The following is a 6,000-nucleotide window of genomic DNA, read 5'->3' on the forward strand; positions in this document are numbered from 1 at the left end:
ATGGTCCATTATATATATGTATATGTGTTGTATATATGTATGTATGTAGGCTTCCCTCTTGGTGGAGACGGTAAAGACTGCCTGCAATGCAGGAGACCCTGGTTTGATCCCTGGGTCAGGGAAGATCCCCTGGAGAAGGTAATGGCAACCCACTCCAGTATTCTTGCCTGGAGAATCCCATGGACTGAGGAACCTGGCAGACTACAGTCCTTGGAGTTCCAGAGAGTCGGACATGACTAAGCGACTAAGAATGCATGCATGCATGTGTATATGTATACATATAAAATATATTACGAAGGAGAAAATGTGGTTCTTTTAGGGAGTCAGATGTTACTGGCTTTCGGTCCTAACTGAAGCTTCTCGTGCTCTGTTGGATACTGGTTCCCAGCTTTCCTTCTGCCACTGTTCATATGCTTGACAGGCTCCTCTTACTCCAACCTCAACTACAGCATAAATGAGCCATTGCTGGCACCACTGAGGGATTCCACCTACCCATTTCTCTCTCATTTAAGTCCTGAACTGTGCAAAAGGGCAGTTTTTGTAGCTGTCACTGACAAAGCTAAGAGCTGGATGGAAAAGACTAACCCTCAGGGGCAGTGTTCAGGTGATGGGGGTGGGGAGGTAGGTATGGGAGGGTGGGGGGCTGCCCTAGCTTGACTGGATTGAAGGCTAGAGGCAGAGATCCCCAGAGGTGTGACCCTTAAACCAAGGGTCCTCTCTGGACTGCCCCACGGTTTTCTGAGCAGCACTGTATCCAGCAGAGACCAGTCCTGGGGGCCGGGCCCAGCCGTCTGCCTTTCAGGGAACCTCCTAGGTGATTCTGAGGTCTTGCTTGGATGGAGAAGCACCACTTTTCCCAATACCTTTCTTTTAGCATGGTTCTGCATAGGAGCAAATGGTTTGAGGCTGTGCTCACATTCTCTACCATTGGGCCCGAAGGGAGAAAGCTGTGAGCCGAGGAAGGTGTGTGCAGGTAATGCGTCTCTATCTAAGGGGTTAAGGAGAATTCACCAAGAAGGGGTAAAAATCCCCTACTTCTGCATGCGTTGTGTTCTGGATTACAGAACTGATAATGTACCTTATAAAACTGCAAATAAATATAGAAATACAGTTAAAAAAAGTTCCTTCCCCATTTCATTCCACATAACCCTTAGAAGCATGTTAGCAGTTTGGGATGAATTCTTCCAAATCTATAAAGAGCTCTTTACAGTGCGTTCCCACACAGTTGTCACTCAGTTGTGTCCGACTCTTTGTGACCCCACGGACTGCAGCACACCAGGTCTCCCTGTCCCTCACCATCTCCCGAAGTTTGCCCAAGTTCATGTCTGTCATATCAGTGATGCTGTCCAGCCATCTCATCTTCTGACGCCCTCTTCTCCTGCCCTCAATCTTTCCCAGCATTAGGGACTTTTCCAATGAGTTCAAAAGCTGACTCCTTCCCCCCTCACCACTTCTATCTATTTTTAAATTTATTATTTTTTAAAAGCCTGTGTCCTCTTCTCCCCCGTCTACTTCCTTCAACAAATACTTATTTTGAATCTCCCCTGGTGCCAGGCAGTGTTGAAATGCTGGGGACACAGTATCCCTGCCTTCAGGAAACTTGGGTCTCCTCAGTGGGGACAGACAGTGGGAAGTAAGGGTGTTCAGGGAATTTAAGGTAATGATGATTCTGTTGAAGAAAGGAAGTGACTGCTGAGGGTGTGTCCTTGCTGGTTGACACAGGTTTGTCTGGGAGGTCTCTTCTTGGAGCAGCCTTTGAGTTGAGAGTGGACAAAGTCTGGGGTGGGGGAGTGTGCCAGGTAGAGAGAGGAAGTGAATTAGGAAAAAGTTTGTAGTGTTGAGCAGGAGGAGGTCGGAGTGGAGCAGGGTTGGGGGAGAGAGAGAAGTAGAAAGTGGGTCAGAGGAGTCGGCCAGGCCTGAGGCCTTCAGGTGGGTTTTGGGTTTTTGTTTTTTTTTTAGGTGTGAAGAGTTTTTTCTTTCTTTTGAATTGTGTATAACAGGCAAAATTATCTAAGTCAATAAAATTTTAATGAATTTCGCATTCCTTAAAATTCCACTGATTTTTTCCACTGCCAATCACCTTGGTTCCTCCACATTCATAATCTTCAAAATAAGATAGCAATTTCAAAAAGAAGTTTTGCTCAATCCACAGCTGTTACATAAGTCAGCCCATAATTCTTTCAGTTGAGCCTCTTTGAGCACCAGTGGAATATGGACACACTTAAAAACTCCCCACCTGTAATCTTTGTAAATTTCCTCAAGCAATTTACTTTAAGACTCTAGAAGTTAAATGTAGCAAGTAGGTTGCTACTTATTTCTCATCTTTCCTAATATTGAAAAGCCTTGTCATATCCAATTTTTACTCATGAGCCTAGCAAAAAAAAAAAAGTTACAGGTCTCACTGTCACCACTGCAATAAAATTACAGTGATGGAAGCAAAACCTGTGTTCTCAATGTAGCCACATTAACATCACGTGGATGTCATAAACGCTGTGAAAATTCCCCTTGGAGGGCAGTTAAGATGGGAATGGCCAGGTTGCCCAGGGTCCTGGTGGAGAAGGCACGATAGGGGGCAGTAGAGAGCCAGGGAGGAGGTGGTCATGAGTTTCAAATGAGAGATGTGGTGTCACTCACTGGCCAAAGAGCTTCACTTCTCTGGGTCTCAGTTTCCCTAGCTGTTAAATGGGAACAATAACCACCTGGTTGGATTCTTGTGAAGAATAAAGGGAAAAAACAGGTAAAACCTTTGGCACACTGCCTGGCCAATATTAGAATGTGGTAAGGATGGTTGCTCTTGGCCTCTTGATCTGTTCTCTGTTACTGAGTAAAATTGAAAGTGAAATAAAATTTGGAAGCATTTGGAGTTTTAAAATTTCCTAAAATTTTCACCCTCTAAATCAAGGTAGGAAGGAGGAGTCCCATAGAGAGTCCTGGGTCATAGGATCCTGGCTGTCCTAGCACAAGAGACTGTGGGGCCAGGACCAGGACCACCTATGGGAGGGGCAGGAGGCGGGGCAGGTGGGCTCTCACTCCGTCCCAGGGAGGGGATGCTGTAGCCCTTGGGTGGGCTTATCAGGTCACATTTTAAACTCCTGCACTGAGCCCTACCAGCCTGAGTGCATCTCCCCAGCCTCTCCTGTCTCCCCTCCACCCAAAGCCAAGTCAGCCTCGGCTAGATCTGGGGAACCCTCTTTGGAAGGTCGGCACTGAGCCTCTTCTGTGCCCCTCTGCATGTTGGTCATCACCTCTTCTACTGGGGTGCTGGGTATGTGACTCTGCAGCCCGCAGGGTGATGAGAGGCGGCTGCAGTTCCAACCTTGTGTGTCTGGGGTCCACTCCAAATGCCAGGTTGAAAGCACTCAGAGAGTGTGGGCAAGGGCCGAGGGGTCAGGACCCAGGTCTCCTTCTCCACAGAAGGGGAGGGGGCTGTCTTAACTCAGATGACACCCCAGGACCCCAGCTCTGTCCCAGGGAAGTTGCTCACACCCTCTGGGGTTTGGGGAAAGACACCCCCTGCTCTGCTGACCAGCCTTCCCCTCTCCCCTATTGCAGAGGCTCTAAGATAATGCAACTCTTGGCTGTCCTGCTAATAACAATGATAAAAATAGTGTGCACAGAGCACTTGGTATGTGCCACTGGCTAAGGGCTTTCCACTCATGAGCTTATTTAACCTTGACCTGACTCTCAGGTGGGCATTAAACCACTTTCCAGATAAAATGAACTCAGATCCGTCTGACAGTGGCCTCCAGGTTCTTCCTGCTGCACTAGTTTTCCATCCCCTTTACATCCTTCCTGGGGACCTCTGGCCATCAGTATCCTTCCTTCCCAGTGTCCACACACCCCCTCTCCCCACCAACCCTTTCTTTGTACCCCAGCTGCCCAGGGCTCTGCCTCCAGCTGCCAGCAAAGCACTTCCCTCTTCCTGACTCACCCCGATAGGAGGCCCAGCCCCCTTTCTCCTTGACCATCTTTAATCTGACACTTGGGTTCCCCAGAGCTGGCCCTGAAGGTCACCCCCACTTCCTGGGGCTGTTTCTCTGCTTCTCCCCACAGGTGGAAACTCCATCCTGGGCTGCTTTCTTCACACTGTGCCCTCATCACAGGGCAGCACCCAGGACTCTGGCTTTATCATCACCAGAAATCTCTGGTCTCCAGAGGTCCACTCAGTCCTCTGCAAACTTTTGTCCAGGTTACCTCCCCTCTCTGGCCTCAAGCCTCACACTTTCTCACTGGGACCAGATCAGCGGCCTCCTGGCTGAGCTCTCTGCCTCTTGGTGGGGGGGGGGGCACCTCTGACCTGTCGGCCACCCCAAAGCCAGGCCATTGCTCAGCTTACAGCTCTGACCTCACCACTGCCCTGCTTGCAGCTCCTCACGGGCTCCTGTGCGTGCGTGTATCCGTGCTAACTCACTTGAGTCATGTCTGACTCTTTGTGACCCCATGGACTGTAGCCTGCCAGGCTCCTCCTCCCATGGGATTTCCCAGGCAAGAATACTAGAGTGGGTTGACATGTCATGGGCCACTGTAGTCAGTCTTTAACTTTGTTGTTCAGGTGCCAACATCAGTAAAATGCTTTCAGGTGAGTGTCCCCCAGTGTATATTCACTCATCTAGTAATTCTGGCCATCCTGTGGGAGCCAGCCTTCAAGATGGCCCCTGAGTATTCTCACCCCCCTGGCATTCACACTCTTGCGTGGTTCCCTTCCGCACCGAGGAACCATTAGGACACTGTGGAGATGATGAAGCATTACTTCTGAGGCTGGGTCATAGAAAAAATTGCAGCCTCCACCTTGTGCTCTCGGATCATTTGCTCTGGGGGGAGCCAGCTGCCATGTTGTGAGAGCGCTCAAGCAGTCCTGTGGAGGGGCCTCCTGCCAACAGTCAGCACTCACCTGCCAGTCCTGTGGGTCTCCTTGGAAGCTGGTCCTGCAGTCTCCGTCAAGTCTTCAAACAAACAAAGCACTGAATGACATCCTACTGCAACCTCATAAGAGACTCTGAGCTAGAACCAACTGGCTAAGCTGTACCTAGATTCCTGACCCCCAGAAACTGAGATGATACATATTCCTTCTTTTAAATTGCTCAGTTTTTGAGGGATCATTTTACAGCAATAGATCACTAATACACATACACCACTGTACAAGTGTATTATATACATTATAATGCATATCCCCAAGTAGGCATCTAAAGAAAAGAGATAAAAATATATATAAAGGTTTTTTTTTTTTTGACAGGGCCATACAACTTTTGAGACTTTAGTCCTCCAACCAGGGATTGAATCCAGGCCCTCAGCAGTGAGAGCATGGAGTCCTAACCCCTGGGCCAGCAGGAAACTCCCTAACTGTTCTTGCCACCCTCTTAATGGATGACCTTGTGACCCCCTTGGGGCGCATGTCTCCCCAGTCAGGAGACCTCTGTGCTTCTGAATGACATTCAAGCTACCTTTCCCTGAGATTCAAGGCTCTCCTCAGCGTGGCCCAAGCCATCCCTGTGGCTGTTTCTCCCACTGAAGAGAAACTTGCTTATTACAACTGATAAAATCCTTCCTGTTCTTTCAGGCCAGCTTCACAGACCTCCTCTAGGGAGCCTTTCTCCACCACCCTGGAGGTGGGATTCCCAGGTTTGGAGCCCAGGCTCTCTGAATTGCTCTCTGTACGTGCTCCGTATCCTGAGGGGAAGAGTACTCAGAGGGAACAGGGTCGCTCTGCGTAATGAGGTGGAGTTCTAAAAGTGGCTCCGGCATTCCATGCTGTCCTCCCCAGCCCCTGTGAGCATGCTGCCGGCGCTCTCTCAATCATTATATTGTAAGTAGTGAAACTTACAGATGGCCGTACATATTGTACAGGGGCCTGACCTGTAATTCAGCATCCAGTGTATTGTGTCCTTCATCTGGCTTTCTTCAAAGTGTTTTATCACCTCTGACTCCCTTTTTTTTTTTTCAATTAAAAAAATTTTTTTAGATTAAAAAGATATTTTTTTGGCTGCATCTCACAGGATCTTA

The 6,000-nt window shown here is 48.8% G+C and overlaps 1 non-coding gene across 1 annotated transcript; it reads right to left on the reverse strand.

Moving 5' to 3' along the window:
• Positions 1-2,384: 2,384 nt before the first annotated feature.
• LOC145543997 (small nucleolar RNA SNORA1) lies at positions 2,385-2,480 on the reverse strand. The gene has a single exon (XR_014081223.1). It is a non-coding gene; the product is annotated as a small nucleolar RNA SNORA1 (small nucleolar RNA).
• Between the last annotated feature and the right edge of the window lie 3,520 nt (positions 2,481-6,000).

The sequence above is a fragment of the Giraffa tippelskirchi genome, chromosome 3 (genome assembly GCF_054371585.1).
Source record: "Giraffa tippelskirchi isolate mGirTip1 chromosome 3, T2T-mGirTip1v1.2.pri, whole genome shotgun sequence".
Lineage (NCBI taxonomy): Eukaryota > Metazoa > Chordata > Mammalia > Artiodactyla > Giraffidae > Giraffa > Giraffa tippelskirchi.